General features: G+C 33.2%; 1 protein-coding gene across 8 annotated transcripts in view; it reads left to right on the top strand.

Annotated features, from left to right (window-relative positions):
- The window catches only part of LOC111419112 (homeotic protein antennapedia), a 166,756-nt gene that overhangs the window by 96,856 nt on the left and 47,638 nt on the right, over positions 1-22,262 (top strand). For 3 of the 8 annotated variants that reach the window (XM_071199181.1, XM_071199180.1, XM_071199177.1), the window contains exon 3: positions 16,531-16,702. The exons of 2 other annotated variants lie outside the window; for them this stretch is intronic. The gene's annotated coding sequence lies outside the window, so the exon portion shown is untranslated. Of the gene's footprint in view, positions 1-9,692; positions 10,222-16,530; positions 16,712-22,262 lie in introns of those variants that run through there. 3 more of the 8 variants (XM_071199179.1, XM_071199178.1, XM_023051875.2) reach the window with 3 other exon arrangements.

The raw sequence follows: 22,262 nt of genomic DNA, 5'->3' as shown, positions 1-22,262 counted from the left end.
ACCTCGGCTTAACTTAAAGTGAGGAATTTTTGAGTTATTTCATTTTAAATTAAATTTACGAATAATATAGTTTAATAATTTTGAATTTAAATTTATTTTTTTCTATTAAGTTGATTTAATGTACACATAAAAAAACATAAAAATTTAAACTGTCCAGGTTAATAGGTGTCGTGGTGTTTCCCACGGTTCTGTCAGAAGAAGAACGACTCAACACACACCATAATTGCCGACTCAAAAAAAAAGTGTTACTTACGCAATAAAAGTCGGCGCCGTTCAAGAAACACAAAGAGTGAAGAGTAACGGACGAAAGAAATGATGAGTAATAAATTTTGATAACGAACGTAGAGAAAAAGGAGCACATAATTAATTGTGTGCTTCCATTCATTGTTTTAATAAGACGTGTGAATTTAGTTTGGAAAAAAAAGTTTGAAGATAATTTTTAGTAAGTTTTATATTTTTAAGGGAAAATGAACGGGATGGCGAAAACGTTGGAGTTTGCAATTCACTTCGGAGTTGGGGTTTTCCAACCAACCACCTCCCTTCCCGTCAGTTCACTACAGTTAATCTGAAAGAGATGAATTAATCCAAACTGGAGGTGTCAGCCGACCGAACTCTGTCTGATTTACGGCCGAAGGTCCGCAGAATTTTGGCAGCGTTTTATCTAAATTTAAAATCTGGGAAGCAGCTACTTCTACGGCGGAAACTGCTCCCGGTCCGGTTCTGAACTAACACAAGTGCTGACTTCAGCACTTTTCGACCTGTTATTCACGTCATAAGAAAGTATAAAGACATAATTTTGCCGATGGCGAAGAAATAACAGTTTCGAAAACTCTTTCACCTGAGAAACGTCCCATTTTCATGGGCAATTAAATTTCAGGAAATTATTTTAATCGTTCCATGCTCCGTAAGTTCGTAGAGAATTTTTTTAAAACGTGTCGATAAGCACCTTTAGGACCGTTTCCGTACCATCTATTTTTATTATTTTTTCCTCGTTTTTTTTAAACGGTTTTAATTGCCTATATCCTACTGTGCACCAGTTCCAATTTAATTGGAACCGTTTGAACCGGCGAAACAAATTTATTGGTTGTTCTTTATGTTCTTTTAATGGTTTCCTCTAAGCCTAATGAGGGGAACTAACCAGGTGTGATGTTTTTGGTCACTTCACTTTCAAGTTTAAAACGGAAAGGTGGTTCATAAAAGTTTAGAAATTGCTTCATTACCAACTCCGTTGAATGGTAACAAATTAGTTAGTTGCCAAATACGTCACTATTGTAAGAATTAAAAAAAATTCTTAGTTTTTGAAAGATGAGTTTGAACTAAAACGGCTGCCGTAACCGCCCACGACACAGCAATGTAGGCGAGAAGGGCGAAAAGGGGGTAGAAAAGGGGCGAAACAGCGCGGGTAAGGGGGTAAAAGGGGGCACCCCCGGTATTGATTTAGTAGCTGCTGGCCGTTCTAAGGCTTTGGTAGCGGATAGACAGGCGAGAGTGACGCATTATATATGGCGCTCCAGACGAACGACCCGCACAAAGAGAGAAACACCAAATCGTTTCAATAAGAAAAAACGAGATGGCATGAACGAAATGAGACGAGAATAAGAAGAAGAGACGACCTCACCGGAGAGTTTTTCATGGGAAGCGGACGTTTTCGGGATCGTTTTGATGGGAAAGAGACAGCTGCGGGTCGTCCGCCGCCTTCCGGAGGGTTTCGGGGATTCAACGGGGGAAGAAAACACCCATCAGACTCTAAGGTCTACTCTCGGGGGAACTCTACGAGGGAGCCGATCGTTTTGTTTTGATCGGTTTGTCTTTGCGAGCAACGAAAATAGATTTGAACCAGCTCGGTGTTGTTGTTGTTGTTCAGGAAAATTTCGATTAAATTTCTTTTTTCTTTGAGCAAAAACCAAAGTTACTGAAAGGTGACAAAAACAATCTATCAAAAAACATCAGTCTCAGTTTCTTGTAGATAAAATTATATGTCTATTATCTATGCGTCTCTAAAAAAGATCTCTATCTAATCTTATCACCAGGGAAAATTTTGAAAACTTCTTGAAATTGAAGTTTTTGAAACCTTAGAAAACTAAATTCTATAATAATTTTTAACAATGTTCTAAAAGCTTTGAAGACCCAGAAACTTTTCATGTAATGTCAGGAAAATTTAAAAAGTACCCTCAAATATACTTAAAAATCAGCGGAAAAATCACCGAAAATCCATAAACTGTCCATGAAGCCATAAGATGTTGTAAAAATTTTGATACATCACCAAAAATTCTTTAAAATGATTGTGTGTACAATACTTGGAAATCTTGTATACTAATAATCTGGAAATCTTGTTACGTCTCAAGATATTGTTTGAAATCTAAGATATATTTGGAAAAAATTACCAAAAATCGATTAATAATTAGTAATCCTTTTCAAAACTTTGAAAATGCTCTGAAATTCTTGAAATTTTTTTAAATTGTTATTATTTATATTAAAAATTATCCTAACATTTTTGAAAATACTTTAAAAATCTTGGTGCTTCCAAAGATGTATTTTGAAATACTTCGAAATCCTTGAATATTGTTGAAATCATCAAAAATCCATGAATATGTATTAGTAATCCTTTTCAAATCTTTGTAAATGCTCTGAAAGTATTGTTGCATCTATTAAAATTGATTGAATTGATGATACATATTTGGAAGTGCTTGAAAATCTTGGAAAAGTAATCAAGAATCGATGAATTTCTTCAGAACTCGCTGGTAATCGTTCTAAAATTCTTGGAAATACTCAAAAAATCTTGATGCTTCCAAAGATGTATTTTGAAATACTTCGAAATCCTTGAAAATTTGTTGAAATCATCAAAAATCCATGAATAACTTGAATATGTATCCAGTAATCATTTTCAAATCTTTGTAAATGCTCTGAATGTGTTGTTGCATCCAATAATTTTTTTTGAATTGATGATACATATTTGGAAGTGCTTGAAAATGTTGGAAAAGTAATCAAGAATCGATGAATTTCTTGAGAACTCGCTGCTAATCGTTCTAAAGTTCTTGGAAATACTCAAAAAATCTTGATGCTTCCAAAGAAGCACTTTGAAATACTTCAGAATCATTGAAAATTGTTGAAAAATCCATGAATAACTTGAATATGTATTAGTAATCCTTTTGAAATCTTTGTAAATGCTCTGAAAGTATTGTTGCATCTAATAATATTGATTGAATTGATGATACATATTTGGAAGTGCTTGAAAACCTTGGAAAAGTAATCAAGAATCGATGAATTTCTTGGAAACTCGCTGGTAATCGTTCTAAAATTCTTAGAAATACTCAAAAAATTTGATGCTGCCACTTTGAAATACTTCGGAATCCTTGAAAATTGTTGAAATTATCAAAAATCCATGAATAACTTGAATATGTATTAGTAATCCTTTTGAAATCTTTGTAAATGCTCTGAAAATGTTGTTGCATCCAATAAATTTTTTTGAATTGATGATACATATTTGGAAGTGCTTGAAAACCTTGGAAAAGTAATCAAGAATCGACGAATTTTTGGAAACTTGCTGGTAATCGTTCTAAAATTCTTGGAAATACTCAAAAAATCTTGATGCTTCCAAAGATGTATTTTGAAATACTTCAGAATCATTGAAAATTGTTGAAAAATCCATGAACAACTTGAATATGTATCAGTAATCCTTTTGAAATCATTGTAAATGCTCTGAAAGTGTTGTTGCATCTAATAATATTGTTTGAATTGATGATACATATTTGGATGTGCTTGAAAACTTTGGAAAAGTAATCAAGAATCGACGAATTTTTGGAAACTTGCTGGTAATCGTTCTAAAATTCTTGGAAATACTCAAAAAATCTTGATGCTTCCAAAGATGTATTTTGAAATACTTCAGAATCATTGAAAATTGTTGAAAAATCCATGAATAACTTGAATATGTATCAGTAATCCTTTTGAAATCATTGTAAATGCTCTGAAAGTGTTGTTGCATCTAATAATATTGTTTGAATTGATGATACATATTTGGAAGTGCTTGAAAACCTTGGAAAAGTAATCAAGAATCGATGCATTTCTTGGAAACTCGCTGGTAATCGTTTTAAAATTCTTGGAAATACTCAAAAAATTTAATGCTGCCAAAGAAGTACTTTGAAATACTTCGGAATCCTTGAAAATTGTTGAAATCATCAAAAATCCATGAATAACTTAAATATGTATTAGTAATCCTTTTGAAATCTTTGTAAATGCTCTGAAAATGTTGTTGCATTCAATAATTTTTTTTGAATTGATGATACATATTTGGAAGTGCTTGAAAACTTTGGAAAAGTAATCAAGAATCGACGAATTTTTGGAAACTTGCTGGTAATCGTTCTAAAATTCTTGGAAATACTCAAAAAATCTTGATGCTTCCAAAGAAGCATTTTGAAATACCTCAGAATCATTGAAAATTGTTGAAAAATCCATGAATAACTTGAATATGTATCAGTAATCCTTCTGAAATCATTGTAAATGCTCTGAAAGTGTTGTTGCATCTAATAATATTGATTGAATTGATGATACATATTTGGAAGTGCTTGAAAACCTTGGAAAAGTAATCAAGAATCGATGAATTTCTTGGGAACTTGCTGATAATCGTTCTAAAGTTCTTGGAAATACTCAAAAAATCTTGACGCTTCCAAAGAAGCACTTTGAAATACTTCAGAATCATTGGAAATTGTTGAAAAATCCATGAATAACTTGAATATGTATCAGTAATCCTTCTGAAATCATTGTAAATGCTCTGGAAGTGTTGTTGCATCTAATAATATTGTTTGAAATTTTTTGAATTGTTGATACATATTTGGAAGTGCTTGAAAATGTTGGAAAAGTAATCAAGAATCGATGAATTTCTTGGGAATCGTTCTAAAATTCTTGGAAATACTTGCTTCCAAAGAAGTACTTTAAAATATTTCGGAATTGTTGTAAATTGTTGAAATCATCAAAAATCCATGAATAACTTGAATATGTATTAGTAATCCTTTTAAAATCTTTGTAAATGCTCTGAAAGTGTTGTTGCATCCAATAAAATTTTTTGTATGGATGAACATATTTGGAAATTCTTGAAAATCTAGGATAAGACATCAAGGATTCTTGGAAATACTCGAAAAATCTTGATGTTTCAGAGAAAGTACTTTGAAATAGTAGGAAACAACTGAAAATCTTTTTAAAAATCTTGGAAATATTTTGAAATCAAATTGTATCTAATTAAATTGCAGGAATTCTTAAATAACTCTGAAAATTTTTTGAAATTTATGGTTATTCTAAAAAATCGTTTGCAAATATATGGAAATTTACTGTAGATCTGCTACAAATTATTAATAATAAGAAAAACACATCACAGATAAATTCCTTAAACATTTCTGCAAACCTGAAAACCATTTATCATTTGTAGAATCTCCGAAAGTTATTTTAAATCCAGATTCGTTTCAAATAAGTTTCAAAAACCCTTCTAAGCTGTTCTTGGATGTATTTAAAATAATTTAAATTCTTAAAAATTTCTCAAAACACCAAGAACTGCTTGAAAAGGTACAAAAACTAGTCTAAAAATTCTTGGAAACATATTGACTGTAAATTTTTGAAAATCTATATTTAGAAAGTTCTATGATTTGCACAAAATGATATAAAATTCTATGCAGAATTGAATACTAAATATTAAGTATCTATTGAAAATACTCATGAAGCTTTTATTCAGCCAATAGAACTTACGAAAGGGTTAACTGTTAAACGAACTATCATACTGCGCTCATTTTTTGATAGTTATGATCGATAGATTAACAATTCGCACAACTTATAGACGACTTCGTGATTTGAATGGCGCACATAATCGTCCATCTGAGCAAGCCATCCGTCAAACTGTATATAGATTTCATACCACATACTCTCTAAATGATGCAATAACACCAACACGTCGAAGGAATGTTGATGAAAATCTCGCCGCTATAAACGAAAGTGTGAAAGAAAATCTAAATTTATCGATTCGTCGTCAATCGCAAGAATTAGGGCTCTGTCCGTCCACTACGTGGAAAATTTGGCGCAAAAATCTTGAACTACACCCGTTTAAGATCCAGCTGGTGCAGGAATTAAAGCCATGAGACCATCACATGTATCGTTCTTTCGCCGATTGGGCTCTAGAGCAGTTAGAAATTTATCCGATGTTTTATTGCAAAATTGTGTTCAGCGATGAGGTTCATTTTGCCTCAAATTGCCGCATATGGAGTGAAACCAATCCATAACAGACCTTACAGACTCCATTACATCCAGAAAAATGCACCGTTTGGTGTGGTTTGCACGCTGGTGGCATCATTGGACCTTAATTCTTCAAAAATGAAGCCGGAGCTCGCGTTACGGTCAATGGAGATCATTACCGCACCATAATCAATGATTTTTGTTTGAAAATATGGATGACATTGATCTGGGCGAGATGTGGTTTCAAAAGGACGGCACTAGACTAGATTCGAGAAATGGATCTGTCAATTGGCCTCCAAGGTCGTGCGAAGTCATTGGTTTATGCTGATAAATCAGCAACAATTGACGCTTTGGAGGCCTGTTATTTCGTGCCAGAAATGTGATCCAAAATTGAACGTCCAGAATGCGCTTCGTCAAGAACAGCTGCGGTGCCAATATGCCCGAAATCATTTTCAAATGTTAATGTCATTTCGAACAAAAACATTTTTTGGATTAAAATGTAATTTTTTGTGTTATTTTTTTCAATTTAAAGTTCTATCGGGTTTAAAAAAACACCCAGTATTAAACAAAGATATGGATTTGAAACAGAAATGTAAAATAAAAACTCACCCAAATTTCTAAACATGTTACACAACTTTGATGGAACAAACCAGGTTATCTTATACAGGGTGAGAGCAAAAATGATGACGATTCGTGAAAAAAAATTATTATAAAAGTCTTCAAATGGCTAAGATATGGGCCATCAAAGTTCAGAAATTTTAACACATTTTTCTAAATATTTTCTATACCATTTATGGCAATTTTGACTTTGATCGGGCGGCGGCAACCATGCTATACAGGCTGTCCCTAAAATTTGTTTGCTCAGAACTTTTTTGTTCGCTCGTAACGCTACCTTTATTTTTGTACTTTTTAATAGAAAATTTATTTTAGAAACTATTATCACTCTTTGAAAATTTTGATAATATTTACCGTTTTCGCGTTATACGCGAAAATGTTAAGCTTTGATTTCAATCGTACCAACCAAAAAAAGTAAATCTACAGACGTAAGATCCGGCGATCGGGGGGGCAACTTATCGGTGCACCTACTCCTAGTCCAATCCACCGTCCCGGAAAACGTTCCCTCAGAAATTCTTGGACAGCTTGTGTGCTATGCGCAGGAGCACCATTATGCATATACCACAAAAATCATCTAATTCCTCTAAATGTCGCCTGTATGTATGTCCATCCAGCCTTGATGGCAAGAAAACGGGTCCAATAATTACATCGCTCACAATGCCAGCCCAAACGTTAAGAGAAAATCTCCAGTGTGATTTCCAAGTTTTCTTAAATCTTGGATTTTCGTCCGCCCAACTATGTAAATTTCTCAAATTGAAGATTCCATCTTTAGAAAAAGTGGATTCATCTGTAAAAAGCACTTTTTCTTAAAACTGATCATCAATTTGGATTTTGTGCTGCATTATTTGGCAATATTGCAGTCGCAGTGGGTAATCAGCCAGTCGAACTTCCTGAACTTTGTAACTGTGAAATGGATAAAGCTGTTGCTCGTGAAGAACACTGCAGACAGTTGTTTTTCAAGTTAAAAAGTGCCTCGCCATATCCAAAGTACCAGCTGTAGTATTTTCCTCTACGTAGTCTAGAATATCTTCTTCTAGTTCGGGTGTTCGGACTGATCGTACGTTACCGTTGTTAGTAAATTTCGGCATAAACGTCCCATTTTCCCTTAAACGGGTTTCAATTCTTAAAAATGTTTTTCGATTGGGCGCTCTGCGATTCGGAAATTTCTCCCGATAACGGTTAGCGGCTGCTACGGCGTTTCCATGACATTCCAAAATGTCAAAATCATGTCAGTTTGTTCACTAAATGTGTAACTCTCCATTTTGAACACTTAAAATTAATAAAAACTTAACTAACAAAAAACTATCATTTGTGTCAAATTTTCTATTAAAAAGTACAAAAATAAATGTAGGGTTACGAGCGAACAAAAAAGTTCTGAGCAAACAAATTTTAGGGACAGCCTGTATAGCATGCTTGCCGCCGCCCGATCAAAGTCAAAATTGGTTCAATGATTTTGCTTGATATTTGTTTACCCGGTAGCAAATTTCAACGCTCTACCATAAATGGTATTGAAAATATTTAGAAAAATGTATTAAAACTTCTGAACTTTGATGGCCCATATGTTGACCATTTGAAGACTTTTATAATAATTTTTTTTCACGAATCGTCATCATTTTTGCTCTAGTATATGAGGTTAATTTTATGCCCCGAGTCACCGGAACACCCTGTATTTATCTATTAATTTAAGAGCTATGTTAAAACGGCGACTTTCAATAAGTTTCGGATTAACTCGATTACATTTACCGATTTCGAATATTTTATACTCATCATCAGGCGAATAGTTAAAATTTCTTAACATCCAAGTTATTTTCACCATTCGTACATCCAATTCATCTTTCTCTTTCCACCCTCATCGTTTTCTTTTTAATTTTTTTTTATTCCTGTTGTTTCTTTTCGCATCCTGCTGTCCGTTCCGCTACGCCAAGCGGGGCAACTCGGGCTCACAGACAGTGAAATTAGCATTCTATTCAGGCCGGCCAAGTCCTCCAGATTGCGCCTCGACGACGACGACGACTACGAGGTCCTTTTCCTTAGCAAAGGATCGCGCACGGGCACGATCCTCTCGCGGTGGTCATGAATTAAACAACGGGGCGGTCTTCGGATGGCGGCGTATCGGACCGCGCGATTCACTTCTTATTGATTTCTCAATTAGGGCCGTTATTGAATTAAACGACAATTTGCCCGGTGACACCGGCGGCGGTCGCCACAGGACGTAAATCATCCCGAACCCAAAGTCACATCGCTTTTTTTTATCTTGTTATTTTACTTATGATCAAGTGTTAGTTGTTTCTTTTAAGAAAATTATATAGTTAATTGAGCGTCGAAGTTATAACCAAAAAGAAATTTATTCCAATCCAGAAAAGAACCTCTTCACGCTTATATAAGAAGGTGGATGCAGTAAGCACCTAAAACTGTCAGCGTGCATCGTAAACCTTTCAGTCGGGAGCTCGCTTCAGGATTCAGCCGTACTGAAAGCGGCTCGATAAAGAGCCATCTTCGATACGAACGGCGTTCATGAATTTTTTACGGTCGCCCCCGAAAAATCGGAGCTTTTATTTAAAACCACAAACTGAAAAGTCTGAAAAAAAAGCGAGTTTTTTTTCGTGCACGAATTTGAAATTCCGATCTCGTTCTTCAGGAGGCTCTAAATTTTCCGGGAGACGTCAGCTTCTTCGGCAGTGACAGGACTCCAGATATCCTGAGGGAGCACAAACGCCTCCAATATCCCTAATGCCTTTGTTGTCCTTCGTGGAGAGCGCGAAAGGGAGAAAACGAAAGACGCATGAGCGGACGCACAGAGCGGCGTCGCGACGCCACACAAGTGCCGGATTAGTGGCGTCGGTCCACGACTACATCCAGCCTCATTCCTGCCGAAGTTCTTCGCGCGTTCGCTCGTTTCCTCGAAACGTTAAGCACGTTTTCGGATTTCGCAAACTGTTTACGCGGTATAAAATTAAAAAAGACTTGATAAGAAATTTAAAAAAATTAGTTATTAAAAGAATTTCGTGGAATATAATAAAAAAGGTGCGATTAAATTAAATCAAATTAAATTAAATATAACATAAAAGTTTTCCTTGACAAATCGTATTAAAAGATGGAAAGTGCGGAATCGCGTAATTATTGTTATGCCTTAATTTCATCCTGTTGAAAGTGCGCTCCTCTCAATGAGGAGCCTCCTCGTCGATTTGTTCAGTTGGACGCTGGGAAATCGGTGATGATGTCCACTTAACTGTTGATGGTGTTGACGAAACGGTTTCCCTTAGTTTATTTTAGTTCCCTTCTTTCGTACAGAATGCTGAACGATCGCGAAAGGTGAATCATTTTTTGATTACAGTGCTCTTTTCAGTGCTTCTATTTCTTCGTAACCTTATTCTTCTTCGGCAAAACTAAACGGTGAGTGTTGGGAAAATTTTTTTATTATTTCTGGGCCTCCAATCGATTTTTACGGTGTGCGTTGAACGCAGAGGGTCGTCCCGGCTACTATAAATCACTGAATCCGTCGCCGAACCGTTCTCTACGGATTTTAATTAAATATTCGGGACCCGGAGAGCTCGATTGATGAATTACCCGGCGGCGTTTTGACACAATATAAAACTTTAATTGGCCGGTCCTCGGAATTCAGCTTGTTTCGCGTTTTAGCACGATTTGCATAAAATAATTGCCTGCCTCGCTAGTTGCGCTCACTTCATGACACGTCTGCGATATCTACTTGCGGCGGTGACAATGGGAAATGAACAGGAAATAAACCCTGAATACAACTACCTTTCAAAGTTCTTGCAATTTTCACCAAAAAATAAATTTACACCAACTGCAGAAACACACTGAATGTTAGTAATCAACTGAATAATACACCCCCGAATTTCTCTTTTAACTAAAATACCTGAGAACACCTTTTTTTTATTCTTGCACAACACCACCGCCGGAACAAATTTTAGAAAGCTTAGGTTTTGTTTAGATTTAGAAAGTTTTTCTGTTATAAATAAAATTTATAGTCTCTTTTGATGTATTTTGCATGATGATGATTATGGGGTTCGAACATCATAATTTTCGCGTTTACAAACTCCCGATTATTTAGCAATTTGTAACCCAACTTTAAAGCATGCAATTTTTTTCAATTAGGACACCTAATCAATTCTAAACATTTCTTTTCTTACCAAAAAAATAAATAAAAAATTTTCGAAGCATCCATTTTCTGCTTCCTCCTCATCCTTAAAGTTGGTACATAAACTTACGTAATAAGAAACGATCTCGAACGCGGCAAAGTTCGCAAAGTTTCGGGATGAGAGAGCGCGAAACTAAAGAGAAAGTGAAGATACCAACCGCCCTGGAATCCGGGGCGGTTCGAAATTCCTGGAACAGCCAGCCGAGTTCTCGCCCTCCTCTCCAGAATTAATATGGATAACCGCTCGCAACTCGTAGATAATAATTCCGGCTCGATGTTAACGAGATTCAGTTTACCAGGGAGAACGGTTTCCGCTTTTACTCCTGGTCCCACCCTTAAATCATCATTGTTGTTTTCGTTACCCCGAAAATATCGCAACAAAAATTAAACCAAAAAAAATGATTAAATGAGATATTCTTAAAATCTCTGATGATGGCATAAACCGAAACCGGTTAGATGAGTTAAGAAATAAATTACTATTTTTTTGTTGAAATCGGTGAGAATTAGGAGAAGATTGATAGTCCAAGGGCGCTATACAGTTCGGTGTAAACGTCGTATAACATGTTCAACATGGCGTTCTCACGTAATCAACGGTAAATAACACCGCCGGCTACCGCCTATAGAGGTCTCTGGAGTAGTGTGGGCTTAACAATAGGGCTAAGGAATGCCTCCGACGGCGCAAGCAATAAATAACGTTCTTATTAATAACGTATCCGTTCACTCAGAATACGTTTTCCTTTAGTTTTCACGGTTGCAAAATTTCCATTATTGAATAAATCTTTTTCAAAATAAAACAATGCGTTGTATAATTTAACTTTAATTAAGGTGCAAAACTTATTTTTTAATTTTTATTGGAACAACTTCATTTCTACTACATGTATTAATAGTATAGTGAATTTCATTTAAAATGCAATATACCTACTTACTTCGTCCCACATAAAATACAACAATGGTATTACAATGTATGGATATTTTTGTCGGTGAGATTATCGACAGGATAACTTATCGGGTACTCAACGGTGCCGATAAGACAGTTATCCGACAGATATTTATGGTTACCAAAGTTTTATATACAAAATCTTAGTATAGTTACTGCATAAGTTAGCTTATAACATTAATCGCTAACTCTATACGTATGTTGTGTCAGTTGTCTGTCGTGAAACATTTCTTTAAATAATTGCTATTGTCAAAATCATAATTAAAACTTCAAAGAAAGACGTTACCATTACCAACCTACGACACAAATCACTAGATATAGGAAAAAACTACTACCAGCCGAGTCTTATTTCGCCGATAGCAATCCTACCGACAAAAAAAGTTTGCACAACAGCGAATATCTTTATCCTCGCGTTAAGTTTATCGGCCGGATAGTTATCAGGTACATTTGCGGCATATTGTACAAAACCATTCTAACACAAAACCTACAACTAGAATCATTCGGATTTAACCGTCTTGAAAGATTAATATCACTATAGATATCATTATATTGCATATTTTTATTGGACTAAAACTAGAACTAACACAAAACCTAGAATTAGAATCGTTCGGGTTTAGCCGTCTTGAAAGACGTGCGGCTAAATCCGAATGATTCTAGTTCTAGGTTTTGTGTTAGTTCTAGTATAACAGTCTTGAGAGATTAATATCACTATAGATATCACTATGTTGCATATTTTTATTGAACTAAAACTAGAACAAACACTAGACCTAGAACTACAAAGTATCTAGTCTAACTAGAATGTTTCTAATTCTAGGTCTAGTGTTAGTTCTAGTTTTACACTATCAAATTAACACAAAACCTAGAACTAGAATCATTCGGGTTTAGCCGTCTTGAGAGACGTGCGGCTAAAAAGCACAAAAAAAAGTTTGTACAACAGCGAATATCTTTATCCGCCGGTTAAGTTTATCGGTCGGATAGTTATCAGGTAGATTTGCGGCATATTGTACAACTTGTCTAGTGCTAGTTCTTGTTTTACACTAGCACGATAACTACAACTAACACAAAACCTAGAACTAGAATCATTCGGATTTAACCGTCTTGAAAGATTAATATCACTATAAATATCACTATGTTGCATATTTTTATTGGACTAAAACTAGAACTAACACAAAACCTAGAACTAGAATCGTTCGGGTTTAGCCGTCTTGAAAGACGTGCGGCTAAATCCGAATGATTCTAGTTCTAGGTTTTGTGTTAGTTCTAGTTATAGTGCTAGTGTTTTACACTAGCAGTATAATAGTCTTGAGAGATTAATATCACTATAGATATCACTATGTTGCATATTTTTATTGAACTAAAACTAGAACAAACACTAGACCTAGAACTACAAAGTATCTAGTCTAACTAAAATTTTTCTAGTTCTAGGTCTAGTGTTAGTTCTAGTTTTACACTATCAAACTAACACAAAACCTAGAACTAGAATCATTCGGGTTTAGCCGTCTTGAAAGACGTGCGGCTAAACCCGAATGTTTTTAGTTCTAGGTCTAGTGCTAGTTCTAGTTTTACACTAGCACTATAACTAAAACTAACACAAAACCTAGAAGTAGAATCATTCGGATTTAGCCGTCTTGAGAGATTAATATCACTATAAAAATCACTATGTTGCATATTTTTATTGAACTAAAACTAGAACAAACACCAGACCTAGAACTACAAAGTATCTAGTCTAACTAGAATGTTTCTAGTTCTACGTCTAGTGTTAGTTCTAGTTTTACACTATCAAACTAACACAAAACCTAGAACTAGAATCATTCGGGTTTAGCCGTCTTGAAAGACGTGCGGCTAAATCCGAATGATTCTAGTTCTAGGTTTTGTGTTAGTTCTAGTTATAATGCTAGTGTTTTATACTAGCAGTATAACAGTCTTAAGAGATTAATATCACTATAGATATCACTATGTTGCATATTTTTATTGAACTAAAACTAGAACAAACACTAGACCTAGAACTACAAAGTATCTAGTCTAACTAGAATGTTTCTAGTTCTAGGTCTAGTGTTAGTTCTAGTTTTACACTATCACTAGAACTAACATAAAACCTAGAACTAGAATCATTCGGGTTTAGCCGTCTTGAAAGACGTGAGGCTAAACCCGAATGTTTTTAATTCTAGGTCTAGTGCTAGTTCTAGTTTTACACTAGCACTATAACTAAAACTAACACAAAACCTAGAACTAGAATCATTCGGATTTAGCCGTCTTGAGAGATTAATATCACTATGTTGCATATTTTTATTGAACTAAAACTAGAACAAACACTAGAACTAGAACTACAAAGTATCTAGTCTAACTAGAATGTTTCTAGTTCTAGGTCTAGTGTTAGTTCTAGTTTTACACTATCAAACTAACAAAACCTAGAACTAGAATCATTCTGGTTTAGCCGTCTTGAGAGACGTGCGGCTAAACCCGAATGTTTCTAGTTCTAAGTCTAGTGTTAGTTATAGTTTTAATTGTTATTCAGCGCTAGATTGTGGGACGGCCGAAAACTCAGGTTTGTCATAAGTAAAACTTTTCCTTTGCAAAATTACTCAATGTCTGTACTATTAAGCTATGTTGTATTTAAATTTTGAATGTTATATTACCTCGTTGACCACCAACCTCATTAAAGAAATGAGGAGAATGTATCGTGCAAACTCCGCCTACCAAAAAAAAAATGTCGTTGCTAACTTTCTCGCCTTGGCAATGTCGCCCAGCTTTAAATCGTCCAACGACAAAAAAGTTTAAAGATTTTTTCCACTTACTAGATTAGGTCTTGTGAAATTCTTTGATGAAATCGGATCATTCTGTCAATTGTAGAACTAATCTTAAAACAGAACAAACCAAATGTTTATAAACCGGGCCTACAATTTTTTTCGAACATTTCATCAAGCGACATTTGAGGTTGAAATCATGTATATACAATCTTGCTTAACTTCGATTATTGTTGATTGGTGAGCTTCACGCTTATTCACACTACTTGGAGTATGACTTGAGATGAACTGGAGTTTTCTTAATGAGATGTCTTAATGATTTTAGGATTCCATTCAATTATTCCATTAACTTGATGACTTGCAATCTGGGAGAGTACAGTGTTGACTACGTGTTAAATACTTTAACGCAGCGTTCTCTTATTGTCCAACTAGATTTCCAAATTGACTTGAATACTATTTTTTTACGTTCTCACTTTGTCCAGCACTTTCTAACTGCTTATTTTCTGCACTAGCTTTCTTAACCATTCTTATATATAGCATGATTATTGCAACGAGTTGTATTGCTAAGTTGTTAGTAGTAGTTAACTTTGAATATCAGCCATATCTAACTGAAAGGATTCATGTTCTATTTATTAACATTTTTCTTAATCTTTTTTGATTTCGTTGAACGTTTGAAACTGTAACAATTGTCCGTCGAAATCAATGTACTTTTTGCAGCCATTAATTCCACTATTGAATAGTATTAAAAGGGGTGGCTCGATACCGTCGATAAATCATCGCTGGTGGCGATAGGCAGATGCGGCGCCATCTACCGGCCTGTGCCGTCGGCCACGTGCGATTGGACCCCGACGATACACACGCGGCGGAACAGGAGAGAGCGCGGTGTGCGGAGTGTAGCCCTCTTCGGGGCGCAAAAATATGGCCCGGTTGATAGCCGAACCGATCGATCGGTGATTTATCGGCCAGGCCGGAAGTGCCGCTTTATTATTTTCACGACGCAACCGAATAATAATAATAATAATAATAACAATAACACATTTATCGCAGCATTCAAGTACTAATAATAATCTAAGTCAGTAAAGATGATACATATAAAGTGAGAATAAAAAAAATTATCTATTATCTGTTATGATTATCCACATTCGAATCGTGCATAATAGAATTTAACGTTTCGATTGGTATGATTTGATTTATTATTTTTTTTTTTAGCGAGGAGAATTTTTTCGACCGATTTAAATTTTTGGCATGATTTATTGAATTCCGATTAGCTTCACCCTTTTGTATCTATATGTATATTACAAAAAAAAGCATTATTATTCATCACATTGATAACCGCAGATTTTTTTCCTTTTATGTTCACACCTTCTCCCATTATGATCCGAATGATTTTTCGATTTATATTTTTTGTAATTCTTTAGGTTTGACCTTCTCACGTAGTTCTTCTTCTTTTCCAATTTATTTTTCGCCCCGTAGTCCTAATAGTCGGTTTCGGTCGTATCTGCCAGTCTCCTCTGCTCTTCATTTCTCGCATTTTCCATGGTCGTAAATCAAGGGACAGGAGACAGGCAGGAGCGGAGTGAGCAGAGAGCACTCCGTTGCCATGGTACCACGGATTCCCGACAGATCGGCTAGGGGGGAGTGTTCGCTACGGGGGCGGCCTAATCCCCTGGGCCCTTCAGGGGGGTATAGCGCGGGGTACAGGGGGAGTTAATAAGAGTTCTGCGGGGATTAAAAATAATCCCCGTGTTTTGCAATATTGCCTACCGTGAAATAAGACCACCGTGGTAGATGGCCAAGAAATGTTTTTGTTTGTAACTTTCTTTTTTTATTATTATTATTTTCTTTTTTCTTTGTTACAGGTAAGGATTTGACGACGACCCCTCAAGAGACTGTTTAAACCGAACCCATAAAACTCAACACACACGTACGGTGCTTAAAATACCTTCCCCCTTCTTCATCAGCTTAAACTTTTTCAGTTTTAACCTCTTGGTCGTTAACTGAAACTAGGTTTTTCTTCGCTTCTGTGATCAAGTAGGTAAAGTAAGGATTCCTTCTTATTTTTCTTTATTTACTAACGCAAAAACGCGACAAACTGTTAGTTCTCGACCGAGATAAACAGCTATAACTATTAGAGGTGTCCCAAGACAAACAGATGGTAGTCCATCTGGCTGGCCATTATCTTCAAGATGGATCTGACGATTTCACTGGGACCGTTAGAGAAGCACAGCATTTTTTTACCGAGTTGTTGCCTTTCTTAGAGGTCGTTACCACCTGTTAGCAGGGTATCGCTTTTTTCTTTTAGTTAATGGCTTTATTAGGATAAAACGATGTATATTTATTTATTTATTCAACTTATTTATTTATTATTTCACTTTTTATTCTACTTATTTCTTTGATTTATTTATTAAAATTAACTTCGGATACATTTTCCGGTTGATTTAGTTTTTGATCGATCGATTCCGTTTTTTTGCTTCATATTATATTAAAGGAAAACAGTCATCAGTCAAGATAATTCGCGACGATAACGTTGTAAATTGAAAAATGAGTGTAATCAATTTACACGCGACCTTAAACAATAATTACAAATTGACCGTTCTGCATTTATTTTCTTTTTATATGAAGTCAGCTTTCACTTGATTCTTTATTTTATGTTTTTCATGATTATTTATATATTAAACAACCTATATTTATTTAGAAATGGTCATTGAATTTGAGGACACATTCCAGTTTTTGATATCGCGATTAATTTTTAAGATATCATTTCTTAAAGTTAATATAAATAACATTGAAAATTATTTGATATATTTATGCATGAAAAATTTAGAATTACTTAACGATTTTAGAAAAATAATCCTCTCTTTGATATCTCAATTAGTTTTTGAGATATCATGCATTAAAGTTAATCTTAAAAAGTGTCACATTTTATATTTTGATATATTTGAGTATGTTGAGTTCAAAATTTGTTTCTGCGAATATTTATAATAATTAAAATTTATGTAGGATCGTTTAACGATTTTAAAGATATAATCCGTTTTTTAATATCTCAATTAGTTCTTGAGATATCAGTCCTTAAAGTTATCGTTAAAAAGTCTGAAATTTTATTTGATATATTTGTGCATGAAAAATTTAAAAACGATTTTATCAATTTTTATGATAATTAAAATTCACTTAGAATTACTTAACGATTTTAGAAAAATAATCCTCTCTTTGATATCTCAATTAGTTTTTGAGATATCATTACTTAAAGTTAATCTTAAAAAGTATCACATTTTATTTGATATATTTGAGTATGTTGAGTTCCAAATTTTTTTCTTCGATTATTTGTAACAATTAAGATTTATTTAGAATTATTTAATGATTTTAAAGATATAATTCGTTTTTTCAATTAGTTCTTGAGATATCAGTCCTTAAAGTTATCGTTGAAAAGTCTCAAATTTTATTTGATATATTTGTGCATGAAAAATTTAAAAACGATTTTATCGATTTTTGTGATAATTAAAATTTATTTAGAATTACTTAACGATTTTAGAAAAATAATCCTTTCTTTGATATCTCAATTAGTTTTTGAGATATCATTAATTAAAGTTAATCTTAAAAAGTGTCACATTTTATATTTTGATATATTTGAGTATGTTGAGTTCAAAATTTGTTTCTGCGAATATTTATAATAATTAAAATTTATGTAGGATCGCTTAACGATTTTAAAGACATAATCCGTTTTTTAATATCTCAATTAGTTCTTGAGATATCAGTCCTTAAAGTTATCGTTAAAAAGTCTCAAATTTTATTTGATATATTTGTGCATTAAAAATTTAAAAACGATTTTTTCGATTTTTATGATAATTAAAATTTATTTAGAATTGTTTAACAATTTTAAAAAAACAATTGGTTCTTTGATATCTCAATTAGTTCTTGAGATATCAATATTTAAAGCTAACCTTAAAAAGTGTACCATTTTATTTCATGTATTTGTGAATGTAGAGTGCAAAATTTTTTTCTTCGATTATTTATAACAATTAAAATGAATTTAAGGTTGTTTAACGATTTTAAAGATATTATCCGTTTTTTAATATCTCAATTAGTTCTTGAGATATCAGTCCTTAAAGTTATCGTTAAAAAGTCTCAAATTTTATTTGATATATTTGTGCATTAAAAATTTAAAAACGATTTTTTCGATTTTTATGATAATTAAAATTTATTTAGAATTGTTTAACAATTTTAAAAAAACAATTGGTTCTTTGATATCTCAATTAGTTCTTGAGATATCAATATTTAAAGCTAACCTTAAAAAGTGTACCATTTTATTTCATGTATTTGTGAATGTAGAGTGCAAAATTTTTTTCTTCGATTATTTATAACAATTAAAATGAATTTAAGGTTGTTTAACGATTTTAAAGATATTATCCGTTTTTTAATATCTCAATTAGTTCTTGAGATATCAGTCCTTAAAGTTATCGTTAAAAAGTCTCAAATGTTATTTGATATATTTGTGCATGAAAAATTTAAAATCGATTTTTTCGATTTTTATAATAATTAAAATTTATTTAGAATTGTTTAGCAATTTTAAAAAAACAATTCGTTCTTTGATATCTCAATTAGTTCTTGAGATATCAATATTTAAAGTTAACCTTAAAAAGTATCACATTTTATTTGATATATTTGAGTATGTTCAGTTCAAATTTTTTTTCTTCGAATATTTATAATAATTAAAATTGATTTAGGATTGTTTAACGATTTTAAAGATATAATCCGTTTTTTAATATCTCAATTAGTTCTTGAGATATCAGTCCTTAAAGTTATCGTTAAAAAGTCTCAAATGTTATTTGATATATTTGTGCATGAAAAATTTAAAATCGATTTTTTCGATTTTTATGATAATTAAAATTTATTTAGAATTGTTTAGCAATTTTAAAAAAACAATTCGTTCTTTGATATCTCAATTAGTTCTTGAGATATCAATATTTAAAGTTAACCTTAAAAAGTATCACATTTTATTTGATATATTTGAGTATGTTCAGTTCAAATTTTTTTTCTTCGAATATTTATAATAATTAAAATTGATTTAGGATCATTTAACGATTTTAAAGATATAATCCGTTTTTTAATATCTCAATTAGTTCTTGAGATATCAGTCCTTAAAGTTATCGTTAAAAAGTCTCAAATGTTATTTGATATATTTGTGCATGAAAAATTTAAAAACGATTTTTTTTTATTGTTATGATAATTAAAATTTACTTAGAATTGTTTAACGATTTTAGAAAAACAATTTACTCTTTGATATCTCAATTAGTTTTTGAGATATCATTACTTAAAGTTAACCTTAAAAAGTATCACATTTTATTTGATATATTTGAGTATGTTGAGTTCAACATTTTTTTCTTCGAATATTTATAACAATTAAAATTTATTTGGGGCTGTTTAACGATTTTAAAGATATAATCCGTTTTTTAATATCTCAATTACTTCTTGAGATATCAGTCCTTAAAGTTATCGTTAAAAAGTCTGAAATTTTATTTGATATATTTGTGCATGAAAAATTTAAAAACGATTTTATCAATTTTTATGATAACTAAAACTTGCTTAGAATTCCTCAACGATTTTATAGAAACAATCCGTTCTTTGATACCTCAATTAATTCTTGAGATATCATTAATTAAAGTTAACCTTAAGAAGTGTCACATTTTATTTGATATATTTATGCATGTCGATTTCAAAATTTTTTTCTTCGATTATTTAAAAAATTAAAACTGATTTAGGATTGTTTAATGATTTTAAAGATATAATCCGTTTTTTAATATCTCAAGTACTTTATGAGATATCACTCGTTAAAGTTAAACATTAAATTAATAATTTTATTTGATATATTATTAATGAATATTAAGAAACCAAATTTCGTACGTTAATTCCATTATTCAATCCACTTTTCGATATCTCGATTAATTTATGAGACATTATTTTTCAAAATTAATATAAACAATCTCGAAATATTATTTTACGATTATTAATTGATTAATTATTTCGATTTTTTATGGTAATTACAATTCGTTTAGGATTACTTAATGATTTTAAATATTTAAATTTTATCACCTCTTAAAGTTATCATTAAAAACACCATTATTTTATTTATGAATAAGAAATTAAATTTTGTACGTTAATTTTTGAAATGTTAATATTTAAGTAAGTCAAGGGCATAATTTTTTAATTAACCTTCCTATTATGTATATAGATTCAAGTCGAGTTTACACGGTTACCTTTTTTCTGTTAATTTGTTACACCATAACACATTTTTTTTTAATCGTAACATATTTTTGTTTTAATTGTAACGCTTCCTGGGAATTCACACGACTTTTACTAAAGAAAATGAACCACACGCAATAATCGTGCCCCGGAATCTAATAACGTCACTGAAAACAATGCGTTTTTATATTGTGGAAAAATGTAATATGCATTAGTCAGCGGAGACGAAGGGGAGCTTCGATTTTTCCAGTAAAAGGCCAGAGGGAAATGAAACAATAGCGATTTGCGTACGTTAGATGCGTGTGAGATATCTCGGAATATGCGTAGACGGTTGTTTAGTAAACGAGTTACGTTCTCTTTTTTTTTGAGATTTGCATATACCGGGTTTTAATAAAAAAGGAATGTTTGGTAAAAAATATTTCGACGAAAAGAAATCGTCTAATTGTATCGCGTTTTATCTTAATGGATCCTGTATTTGCATAACGACCTTTTGGATACTTTCAAAACAATTGGCATAACTCGGTATTTCGACATGGTAGATAAATTTTTAGTGGCTCAAAAAATTCCTCACTAATTTTATGAATTAATTGAAATAAATCAATTCAAGTCCTCTCTTTCTCTCCTAATATCCGGAGTGTTCGCGATCTTGAGTTTCACATTGTGTATGCCGCCAGAGAATTAGCACATTAATCACCCCGGTCATTGTATCAACTATCAAAGCGGGGCGAAGTCTCGCTACAATGGCGTTTCGGGGGAGCACAACCCTGCTCCCCCTCCCCTACGCTTCCCTTGCCTTACCCTTTCTCCGTTTCAATCGGAGAATGCCAGAAACAATCAGAAACATTTCAGGAACTGGGTTCGTAGTAGTCGGGGGGAGCGTTTGGTGGAGCTCGGAACGCTGTTATGATCGATATATCTGGGGATAAATCATTTCGGGGGGGTTGGTTGAAATCGTGGGTGGTTGAAACGGTGAGTTTTCGAAACGTTAGAGAGAGGGGGCTCGGTTTCGGCGATTTGCATTATTCCACCCCGGTGAATTTTAATTGAAAATGTGTTTGGATTCGAAAAGGGGGGTTAGGTTACGCCTATTTCTAATCAAATATTCTTCGCGACATCGATTCAAGATTTACTATTTACCAGTTATGGTGCGAACGTATTTGCAATAAATCTCAAGGGTTTAAAGGAGAAACTTTTAATCCTATTAGGCCTGCTTGTTCACTTTACAAATTCTAAACTACCCTTAACGCGTCTTTTGGGTGTCAACCCCAAAACTGCGCCCCTTAGCTTGTATATAGTTTTGCACCAACAAATTTCTTCGCTTGATAACAATGTCTTCGTTTCCCGGAGGACAATA

Source organism: Onthophagus taurus, chromosome 10 (genome assembly GCF_036711975.1).
Source record: "Onthophagus taurus isolate NC chromosome 10, IU_Otau_3.0, whole genome shotgun sequence".
Classification (NCBI taxonomy): domain Eukaryota; kingdom Metazoa; phylum Arthropoda; class Insecta; order Coleoptera; family Scarabaeidae; genus Onthophagus; species Onthophagus taurus.
The sequence above is the reverse complement of the archived record's forward strand: the minus strand, read 5'-3'. Positions and strand labels throughout refer to the sequence as shown.